Source organism: Schistocerca gregaria, chromosome 3, assembly GCF_023897955.1.
Source record: "Schistocerca gregaria isolate iqSchGreg1 chromosome 3, iqSchGreg1.2, whole genome shotgun sequence".
NCBI classification, from domain to species: Eukaryota; Metazoa; Arthropoda; class Insecta; order Orthoptera; family Acrididae; genus Schistocerca; species Schistocerca gregaria.
The window spans coordinates 28,986,929-28,999,410 of NC_064922.1; positions in this window are offsets into that span (position 1 = coordinate 28,986,929).

The following is a 12,482-nucleotide window of genomic DNA, read 5'->3' on the forward strand; positions in this document are numbered from 1 at the left end:
TTTCACAACACTCTGAAGGTCCACAGATTACAGAATGCCTCCAGATGTGCTTCGGAAACTACTACTAGTCTTCCAGTGAACGATCAAAGCCTAGACGGTTTAAGACACTACTCCCATGGAGAAAAGTCTGCATGGTGCTTATTGTGCTCAATGCCGAAGCAATTTTTGTGTTTCATCAACACTCTGAAGGTCCTCAGATTACAGAAAGCATCCTGATGTGCTTCGGAAGCTACTACTCGTCTGCCAGTGTACGATCAAAGCGTAGACAGTTTAAGACATTACTCCCATGGAGAAAAGTTCGCATAGTGCATATTGTGTTCAATGCCGATGCAATTTTTGTGTTTCATCAACACTCTGAAGGACCACAGATTACAGAATGCTTCCAGATGTGCTTCGGAAACTACTACTAGTCTTCCAGTGTACTATCAAAGCGTAGACACTTTAAGACATTACTCCCATGGAGAAAAGTCCGCATGGTGCTTATTGTGTTCAATGCCGATGCAAATTTTGTGTTTCATCAGCACTCTGAAGGTCCACAGATTACAGAATGTCTCCAGATGTGCTTCGGAAACTGCTACTAGTCTTCCAGGGAACGATCAAAGCGTAGACAGTTTAAGACATTACTCTCATGGAGAAAAGTCCGCATGGTGCTTATTGTGTTCAATGCCGATTCAATTTCTGTGTTTCATCAACACTCTGAAGGTCCACAGATTATAGAGTGCCTCCAGATGTGCTTCGGAAGCTACTACTAGTCTTCCAGTTACGAACAAATCCTAGACAGTTTAAGACACTACTCCTATGGATAAAAGTCCGCATGGTGCTTATTGTGCTCAATGCCGATGCAATTTTTGTGTTTCATCAACACTCTGAAGGTCCTCAGATTACAGAATGCATCCTGATGTGCTTCGGAAACTACTACTCGTCTTCCAGTGTACGATCAAAGCGTAGACAGTTTGAGACATTACTACCATGGAGAAAAGTTCGCATGGTGCATATTGTGTTCAATGCCGATGCTATTTTTGTGTTTCATCAACACTCTGAAGGTCCGCAGATTACAGAATGCATCCAGATGTGTTTCGGAAACTACTACTAGTCTTCCAGTGTACGATCAAAGCGTAGACAGTTTAAGACATTACTCCCATGGAGAAAAGTCCGCATGGTGCTTATTGTGATCAATGCCGATGCAATTTTTCTGTTTCATCAACATTCTGAATGTCCACAAATTACAGAATGCCTCCAGATGTGCTTCGGAAACTACTACTAGTCTTCCATCGAACGATCAAATCGTAGACAGTTTATGACATTACTCCCATGGGGAAAGTCCGCATGGTGCTTTTTGTGTTCAATGAAGATGCAATTTTTGTTTTTCATCAACACTCTGAAGGTCCACAGATTACAGAATGCCTCCAGATGCTCTTCGGAAACTACTACTAGTCTTCCAGTGTACGATCAAAGCGTAGACAGATTAACACATTACCCCCATGGAGAAAAGCCCGCATGGTGCTTATTGTGATCAATGCCGATGCAATTTTTGTGTTTCATCAACACTCTGAAGGTCCACAGATAACAGAATGCCTCCAGATGTGCTTCGGAATCTACAACTAGTCTTCCAGTGTACGATCAAAGCGTAGACAGTTTAAGACATAACTCCCATGGAGAAAAGTCCCCATGGTGCTTATTGTGTTCAAAGTCCATGCAATTTTTGTGTTTCGTCAATACTCTGAAGGTCCACAGATTACAGAATGCATGCAAATGTGCTTCGGAAAGTACTACTAGTCATCCAGTGAACGATCAAATCGTAGACAGTTTAAGACATTACTCTCGTGGAGAAAAGTCCGCATGGTGCTTATTGTGTTCAATGCCGTTTCAATTTCTGTGTTTCACAACACTCTGAAGGTCCACAGATTACAGAATGCCTCCAGATGTGCTTTTGAAGCTACTACTAGTCTTCCAGTGAACGATCAAAGCGTAGACGGTTTAAGACACTACTCCCATGGAGAAAAGTCTGCATGGTGCTTATTGTGCTCAATGCCGATGCAATTTTTGTGTTTCATCAACACTCTGAAGGTCCAGAGATTATAGAATGCCTTCAGATGTGCTTCGGAAACTACTACTAGTCTTCCATCGAAACATCAAACGTAGACAGTTTATGACATTACTCCCATGGAGAAAAGTCCGCATGGTGCTTATTGTGTTCAATGCCGATGCAATTATTGTTTTTCATCAACATTCTGAATGTCCACAAATTACAGAATGCCTCCAGATGTGCTTCGGAAACTACTACTAGTCTTCCATCGAAACATCAAACGTAGACAGTTTATGACATTACTCCCATGGAGAAAAGTCCGCATGGTGCATAATGTGTTCAATGCCGATGCAATATTTGTGTTTCATCAACACTCTGAAGGTCCACAGGTTACAGAATGCCTCCAGATGTGCTTCGGAAACTACGACTAGTCTTCCAGTGTACGATCAAAGCGTAGACAGTTTAAGACATTACTCCCATGGAGAAAAGTCCGCATTGTGCTTATTGTGTTCAATGCCGATGTCATTTTTGCGTTTCATCAACACTCTGAAGGTCACAGATTACAGAATGCCTTTAGATGTGCTTCGGAAACTACTACTAGTCTTCCAGGGAACGATCAAAGCGTAGACAGTTTAAGACATTACTCCCATGGAGAAAAGTCCGCATTGTGCTTATTGTGTTCAATGCCAATGCAATTATTGTTTTTCATCAACACTCTGAAGGTCCACAGATTACAGAATGCCTCCAGATGCGCTTCGGAAACTACTACTAGTGTTCCAGTGTACGATCAAAGCGTAGACAGATTAAGACTTTACTCCCATGGAGAAATGTCCGCATGGTGCTTATTGTGTTCAACGCCGATGCAATTTTTGTGTTTCATCAAACTCAGAAGGTCCACAGATTACAGAATGCCTCCAGATGTGCTACGGGAAACTACTACTAGTCTTCCAGTGTACGATCAGAGCGTAGACAGTTTAAGACATTACTCCCATAAGAAAAGTAGGCATTGTGCTTATTGTGTTCAATGCCGATGCAATTTTTGTGTTTCATCAACACTCTGAAGGTCCACAGATTACAGAATGCCTCCAGATGTGCTTCGGAAACTACTACTAGTCTTCCAGTGTACGATCAAAGCGTAGGCAGTTTAAGACATTACTCCCATGGAGAAAATCCCGCATTGTGCTAATTGTGATCAATGCCGATGCAATTTTTGTGTTTCATCAACACTCTGAATGCCTCCAGATGTGCTTCCGAAACTACTTCTAGTCTTCCAGTGTACGATCTAAGTGTAGACAGTTTAAGACATTACTCCCATGGAGAAAAGGTCGCATGGTGATTATTGTGTTCAATGCCGTTTCAATTTCTGTGTTTCACAACTCTCTGAAGGTCCACAGATTACAGAATGCCTCCAGATGTGCTTCGGAAACTACTACTAGTCTTCCAGTGAACGATCAAAGCCTAGACGGTTTAAGACACTACTCCCATGGAGAAAAGTCTGCATGGTGCTTATTGTGCTCAATGCCGAAGCAATTTTTGTGTTTCATCAACACTCTGAAGGTCCTCAGATTACAGAATGCATCCTGATGTGCTTCGGAAGCTACTACTCGTCTGCCAGTGTACGATCAAAGCGTAGACAGTTTAAGACATTACTCCCATGGAGAAAAGTTCGCATAGTGCATATTGTGTTCAATGCCGATGCAATTTTTGTGTTTCATCAACACTCTGAAGGTCCACAGATTACAGAATGCTTCCAGATGTGCTTCGGAAACTACTACTAGTCTTCCAGTGTACTATCAAAGCGTAGACACTTTAAGACATTACTCCCATGGAGAAAAGTCCGCATGGTGCTTATTGTGTTCAATGCCGATGCAATTTTTGTGTTTCATCAGCACTCTGAAGGTCCACAGATTACAGAATGTCTCCAGATGTGCTTCGGAAACTGCTACTAGTCTTTCAGGGAACGATCAAAGCGTAGACAGTTTAAGACATTACTCTCATGGAGAAAAGTCCGCATGGTGCTTATTGTGTTCAATGCCGATTCAATTTCTGTGTTTCATCAACACTCTGAAGGTCCACAGATTACAGAGTGCCTCAAGATGTGCTTCGGAAGCTACTACTAGTCTTCCAGTTACGATCAAATCCTAGACAGTTTAAGACACTACTCCTATGGATAAAAGTCCGCATGGTGCTTATTGTGCTCAATGCCGATGCAATTTTTGTGTTTCATCAACACTCTGAAGGTCCTCAGATTACAGAATGCATCCTGATGTGCTTCGGAAACTACTACTCGTCTTCCAGTGTACGATCAAAGCGTAGACAGTTTGAGACATTACTACCATGGAGAAAAGTTCGCATGGTGCATATTGTGTTCAATGCCGATGCTATTTTTGTGTTTCATCAACACTCTGAAGGTCCGCAGATTACAGAATGCATCCAGATGTGTTTCGGAAACTACTACTAGTCTTCCAGTGTACGATCAAAGCGTAGACAGTTTAAGACATTACTCCCATAGAGAAAACTCCGCATGGTGCTTATTGTGTTCAGTGCCGATGCAATTTTTGTGTTTCATCAACACTCTGAATGTCCTCATATTACAGAATGCATCCAGATGTGCTTCCGAAACTACTACTAGTCTTCCAGTGTACGATCAAAGCGTAGACAGTTTAAGACATTATTCCCATGGAGAAAAGACGGCATGGTGCTTATTGTGTTCAATGCCGATGCAATTTTTGTGTTTCATCAACACTCTGAAGGTCCATAGATTTCAGAATGCCTTCAGATGTGCTTCGGAAACTACTACTAGACTTCCAGGGAACGATCAAAGCGTAGGCAGTTCAAGACATTACTCCCATGGAGAAAAGTCCACATTGTGCTTATTGAGTTCAATGCCGATGCAATTTTTGTGTTTCATCAACACTCTGAAGGTACACAGATTACAGAATGCATTAAGATGTGTTTCGGAAACTACTACTAGTCTTCCAGTGTACGATCAAAGCGTAGACAGTTTAAGACATTACTCCAATGGAGAAAAGTCCGCATGGTGCTTATTGTGATCAATGCCGATGCAATTTTTCTGTTTCATCAACATTCTGAATGTCCACAAATTACAGAATGCCTCCAGATGTGCTTCGGAAACTACTACTAGTCTTCCATCGAACGATCAAATCGTAGACAGTTTATGACATTACTCCCATGGGGAAAGTCCGCATGGTGCTTTTTGTGTTCAATGAAGATGCAATTTTTGTTTTTCATCAACACTCTGAAGGTCCACAGATTACAGAATGCCTCCAGATGCTCTTCGGAATCTACTACTAGTCTTCCAGTGTACGATCAAAGCGTAGACAGATTAACACATTACCCCCATGGAGAAGAGCCCGCATGGTGCTTATTGTGATCAATGCCGATGCAATTTTTGTGTTTCATCAACACTCTGAAGGTCCACAGATAACAGAATGCCTCCAGATGTGCTTCGGAATCTACAACTAGTCTTCCAGTGTACGATCAAAGCGTAGACAGTTTAAGACATAACTCCCATGGAGAAAAGTCCCCATGGTGCTTATTGTGTTCAAAGTCCATGCAATTTTTGTGTTTCGTCAATACTCTGAAGGTCCACAGATTACAGAATGCATGCAAATGTGCTTCGGAAAGTACTACTAGTCATCCAGTGAACGATCAAATCGTAGACAGTTTAAGACATTACTCTCGTGGAGAAAAGTCCGCATGGTGCTTATTGTGTTCAATGCCGTTTCAATTTCTGTGTTTCACAACACTCTGAAGGTCCACAGATTACAGAATGCCTCCAGATGTGCTTTTGAAGCTACTACTAGTCTTCCAGTGAACGATCAAAGCGTAGACGGTTTAAGACACTACTCCCATGGAGAAAAGTCTGCATGGTGCTTATTGTGCTCAATGCCGATGCAATTTTTGTGTTTCATCAACACTCTGAAGGTCCTCAGATTACAGAAAGCATCCTTATGTGCTTCGGAAGCTACTACTCGTCTGCCAGTGTACGATCGAAGCGTAGATAGTTTAAGACATTACTCCCATGGAGAAAAGTTCGCATGGGGCTTATTGTGTTCAATGCCGATGCTATTTTTGTGTTTCATCAACACTCTGAAGGTCCACAGATTACAGAATGGTTATAGATGTGCTTCGGAAACTACTACTAGTCTTCCAGTGTACGATCAAAGCGTAGACAGTTTAAGACATTACTCCCATAGAGAAAATTGCGCATGGTGCTTATTGTGTTCAATGCCAATGCAGTTTTTGTGTTTCATCAACACTCTGAAGGTCCTCAGATTACAGAATGTATCCTGATGTGCTTCGGAAACTACTACTCGTCTTCCAGTGTACGATCAAAGCGTAGACAGTTTGAGACATTACTACCATGAAGAAAAGTTCGCATGGTGCATATTGTGTTCAATGCCGATGCTATTTTTGTGTTTCATCAACACTCTGAAGGTCCGCAGATTACAGAATGCATCCAGATGTGTTTCGGAAACTACTACTAGTCTTCCAGTGTACGATCAAAGCGTAGACAGTTTAAGACATTACTCCCATAGAGAAAACTCCGCATGGTGCTTATTGTGTTCAGTGCCGATGCAATTTTTGTGTTTCATCAACACTCTGAATGTCCTCATATTACAGAATGCATCCAGATGTGCTTCCGAAACTACTACTAGTCTTCCAGTGTACGATCAAAGCGTAGACAGTTTAAGACATTATTCCCATGGAGAAAAGACGGCATGGTGCTTATTGTGTTCAATGCCGATGCAATTTTTGTGTTTCATCAACACTCTGAAGGTCCATAGATTTCAGAATGCCTTCAGATGTGCTTCGGAAACTACTACTAGACTTCCAGGGAACGATCAAAGCGTAGGCAGTTCAAGACATTACTCCCATGGAGAAAAGTCCGCATTGTGCTTATTGAGTTCAATGCCGATGCAATTTTTGTGTTTCATCAACACTCTGAAGGTACACAGATTACAGAATGCATTAAGATGTGTTTCGGAAACTACTACTAGTCTTCCAGTGTACGATCAAAGCGTAGACAGTTTAAGACATTACTCCAATGGAGAAAAGTCCGCATGGTGCTTATTGTGATCAATGCCGATGCAATTTTTCTGTTTCATCAACATTCTGAATGTCCACAAATTACAGAATGCCTCCAGATGTGCTTCGGAAACTACTACTAGTCTTCCATCGAACGATCAAATCGTAGACAGTTTATGACATTACTCCCATGGGGAAAGTCCGCATGGTGCTTTTTGTGTTCAATGAAGATGCAATTTTTGTTTTTCATCAACACTCTGAAGGTCCACAGATTACAGAATGCCTCCAGATGCTCTTCGGAATCTACTACTAGTCTTCCAGTGTACGATCAAAGCGTAGACAGATTAACACATTACCCCCATGGAGAAAAGCCCGCATGGTGCTTATTGTGATCAATGCCGATGCAATTTTTGTGTTTCATCAACACTCTGAAGGTCCACAGATAACAGAATGCCTCCAGATGTGCTTCGGAATCTACAACTAGTCTTCCAGTGTACGATCAAAGCGTAGACAGTTTAAGACATAACTCCCATGGAGAAAAGTCCCCATGGTGCTTATTGTGTTCAAAGTCCATGCAATTTTTGTGTTTCGTCAATACTCTGAAGGTCCACAGATTACAGAATGCATGCAAATGTGCTTCGGAAAGTACTACTAGTCATCCAGTGAACGATCAAATCGTAGACAGTTTAAGACATTACTCTCGTGGAGAAAAGTCCGCATGGTGCTTATTGTGTTCAATGCCGTTTCAATTTCTGTGTTTCACAACACTCTGAAGGTCCACAGATTACAGAATGCCTCCAGATGTGCTTTTGAAGCTACTACTAGTCTTCCAGTGAACGATCAAAGCGTAGACGGTTTAAGACACTACTCCCATGGAGAAAAGTCTGCATGGTGCTTATTGTGCTCAATGCCGATGCAATTTTTGTGTTTCATCAACACTCTGAAGGTCCTCAGATTACAGAAAGCATCCTTATGTGCTTCGGAAGCTACTACTCGTCTGCCGGTGTACGATCGAAGCGTAGATGGTTTAAGACATTACTCCCATGGAGAAAAGTTCGCATGGGGCTTATTGTGTTCAATGCCGATGCTATTTTTGTGTTTCATCAACACTCTGAAGGTCCACAGATTACAGAATGGTTATAGATGTGCTTCGGAAACTACTACTAGTCTTCCAGTGTACGATCAAAGCGTAGACAGTTTAAGACATTACTCCCATAGAGAAAATTGCGCATGGTGCTTATTGTGTTCAATGCCAATGCAGTTTTTGTGTTTCATCAACACTCTGAAGGTCCTCAGATTACAGAATGTATCCTGATGTGCTTCGGAAACTACTACTCGTCTTCCAGTGTACGATCAAAGCGTAGACAGTTTGAGACATTACTACCATGAAGAAAAGTTCGCATGGTGCATATTGTGTTCAATGCCGATGCTATTTTTGTGTTTCATCAACACTCTGAAGGTCCGCAGATTACAGAATGCATCCAGATGTGTTTCGGAAACTACTACTAGTCTTCCAGTGCACGATCAAAGCGTAGACAGTTTAAGACATTACTCCCATAGAGAAAACTCCGCATGGTGCTTATTGTGTTCAGTGCCGATGCAATTTTTGTGTTTCATCAACACTCTGAATGTCCTCAGATTACAGAATGCATCCAGATGTGCTTCCGAAACTACTACTAGTCTTCCAGTGTACGATCAAAGCGTAGACAGTTTAAGACATTATTCCCATGGAGAAAAGTCGGCATGGTGCTTATTGTGTTCAATGCCGATGCAATGTTTGTGTTTCATCAACACTCTGAAGGTCCAGAGATTATAGAATGCCTTCAGATGTGCTTCGGAAACTACTACTAGACTTCCAGGGAACGATCAAAGCGTAGGCAGTTCAAGACATTACTCCCATGGAGAAAAGTCCGCATTGTGCTTATTGTGTTCAATGCTGATGCAATTTTTGTGTTTCGTCGACACTCTGAAGGTCCACAGATTACAGAATGCCTCCAGATGCGCTTCGGAAACTACTACTAGTCGTCCAGTGTACGATCAAAGCGTAGACTGTTTAAGACATTACTCCCATGGAGAAAAGTCCGCATGGTGCTTATTGTGTTCAATGCCGATGCAACAATTGTGATTCATTAACACTCTGAAGGTCCACAGATTACAGAAAGCCTCCAGATGTGCTTCGGAAACTACTACCAGTCTTCCAGTGTACGTTCAAAGCGTAGACAGCTTAAGACATTACTCCCATGGAGAAAAGCCCGCATGGTGATTATTGTGTTCAAAGTCGATGCAATTTTCGTGTTTCATCAACACTCTGAAGGTCCACAGGTTGCAGAATGCATCCAGATATGCTTCGGAAACTACTATTAGTCTTCTAGTGAACGATCAAAGCGTAGACAGTTTAAGACATTACTCTCATGGAGAAAAGTCCGCATGGTGCTTATTGTGTTCAATGCCGATTCAATTTCTGTGTTTTATCAACACTCTGAAGGTCCGCAGATTACAGAATGCATCCTGATGTGCTTCGGAAACTACTACTCGTCTTCCAGTGTACGATCAAAGCGTAGACAGTTTGAGACATTACTACCATGGAGAAAAGTTCGCATGGTGCATATTGTGTTCAATGCCGATGCTATTTTTGTGTTTCATCAACACTCTGAAGGTCCGCAGATTACAGAATGCATCCAGATGTGCTTCGGAAACTACTACTAGTCTTCCAGTGTACGATCAAAGCGTAGACAGTTTAAGACATTATTCCCATGGAGAAAAGTCGGCATGGTGCTTATTGTGTTCAATGCCGATGCAATTTTTGTGTTTCATCAACACTCTGAAGGTCCAGAGATTATAGAATGCCTTCAGATGTGCTTCGGAAATTACTACTAGACCTCCAGGGAACGATCAAAGCGTAGGCAGTTCAAGACATTACTCCCATGGAGAAAAGTCCGCATTGTGCTTATTGAGTTCAATGCCGATGCAATTTTTGTGTTTCATCAACACTCTGAAGGTACACAGATTACAGAATGCATTAAGATGTGTTTCGGAAACTACTACTAGTCTTCCAGTGTACGATCAAAGCGTAGACAGTTTAAGACATTACTCCCATGGAGAAAAGTCCGCATGGTGCTTATTGTGTTCAATGCCGATGCAATATTTCTGTTTCATCAACATTCTGAATGTCCACAAATTACAGAATGCCTCCAGATGTGCTTCGGAAACTACTACTAGTCTTCCATCGAACGATCAAATCGTAGACAGTTTATGACATTTCTCCCATGGGGAAAGTCCGCATGGTGATTTTTGTGTTCAATGAAGATGCAATTTTTGTTTTTCATCAACACTCTGAAGGTCCACAGATTACAGAATGCCTCCAGATGCGCTTCGGAATCTACTACTAGTCTTCCAGTGTACGATCAAAGCGTAGACAGATTAACACATTACCCCCATGGAGAAAAGCCCGCATCGTGCTTATTGTGATCAATGCCGATGCAATTTTTGTGTTTCATCAACACTCTGAAGGTCCACAGATAACATAATGCCTCCAGATGTGCTTCGGAAACTACAACTAGTCTTCCAGTGTACGATCAAAGCGTAGACAGTTTAAGACATAACTCCCATGAGAAAAGTCCCCATGGTGCTTATTGTGTTCAAAGTCGATGCAATTTTTGTGTTTCATCAATACTCTGAAGGTCCACAGATTACAGAATGCATGCAAATGTGCTTCGGAAAGTACTACTAGTCATCCAGTGAACGATCAAATCGTAGACAGTTTAAGACATTACTCTCGTGGAGAAAAGTCCGCATGGTGCTTATTGTGTTCAATGCCGTTTCAATTTCTGTGTTTCACAACACTCTGAAGGTCCACAGATTACAGAATGCCTCCAGATGTGCTTTTGAAGCTACTACTAGTCTTCCAGTGAACGATCAAAGCGTAGACGGTTTAAGACACTACTCCCATGGAGAAAAGTCTGCATGGTGCTTATTGTGCTCAATGCCGATGCAATTTTTGTGTTTCATCAACACTCTGAAGGTCCTCAGATTACAGAAAGCATCCTTATGTGCTTCGGAAGCTACTACTCGTCTGCCAGTGTACGATCGAAGCGTAGATAGTTTAAGACATTACTCCCATGGAGAAAAGTTCGCATGGTGCATATTGTGTTCAATGCCGATGCAATTTTTGTGTTTCATCAACACTCTGAAGGTCCACAGAGTACAGAATGCTTCCAGATGTGCTTCGGAAACACCTACTAGTCTTCCAGGGAACGATCAAAGCGTAGACACTTTAAGACATTACTCCCATGGAGAAAAGTCCTCATGGTGCTTATTGTGTTCAATGCCGATGCAATTTTTGTGTTTCATCAACACTCTGAAGGTCCACAGATTACAGAATGTCTCCAGATGTGCTTCGGAAACTACTACTAGTCTTCCAGGGAACGATCAAAGCGTAGACAGTTTAAGACATTACTCCCATGGAGAAAAGTCCGCTTGGTGCTTATTGTGTTCAATGCCGATGCAATTTTTGTGTTTCATCAACACTCTGAAGGTCCACAGATTACAGAATGCATCCAGATGTGCTTCGGAAACTACGACTATTCTTCCAGTGTACGATCAAATCGTAGACAGTTTAAGACATTACACCCTTGGAGAAAAGTCCGCATGGTGCTTATTGTGTTCAACGCCGATGGAATTTTTGTGTTTCATCAACACTCTGAAGGTCCACAGATTACAGAATGCTTCCAGATGTGCTTCGGAAACTACTACTATTCTTCCAGTGTACGATCAAAGCGTAGACAGTTTAAGACATTACTCCCATGGAGAAAAATCCGCATGGTGCTTATTGTGATCAATGCCGATGCAATTTTTGTGTTTCATCAACACTCTGATATTCCACAGAATACAGAATACATTCATATGTGCTTCGGAAACTACTACTAGTCTTCCAGGGGACGATCAAAGCGTAGACAGTTTAAGACATTACTCCCATGGAGAAAAGTCCGCATGGTGCTTATTGTGTTCAATGCCGATTCAATTTCTGTGTTTCATCAACACCCTGAAGGTCCACAGGTTACAGAATGCTTCCAGGTCTGCTTCGGAAGCTACTACTAGTCTTCCAGTGTACGATCAAAGCGTAGACAGTTTAAGACATTACTCAAATGGAGAAAAGTTGGCATGGTGCTTATTGTGTTCTATGCCGATGCAATTTTTGTGTTTCATCAACACTATGAAATTCCACAGATTACAGAATGCATCCAGATGTGCTTCGGAAACTACTACTAGTATTCCAGTGTACGATCAAGCGTAGACTGTTTAAGACATTACTCCCATGGAGAAAAGTTCGCATGGTGCTTATTGTGTTCAATGCCGATAGAAGTTTTGTGTTTCATCAACACTCTGAAGGTCCACAGATTACAGA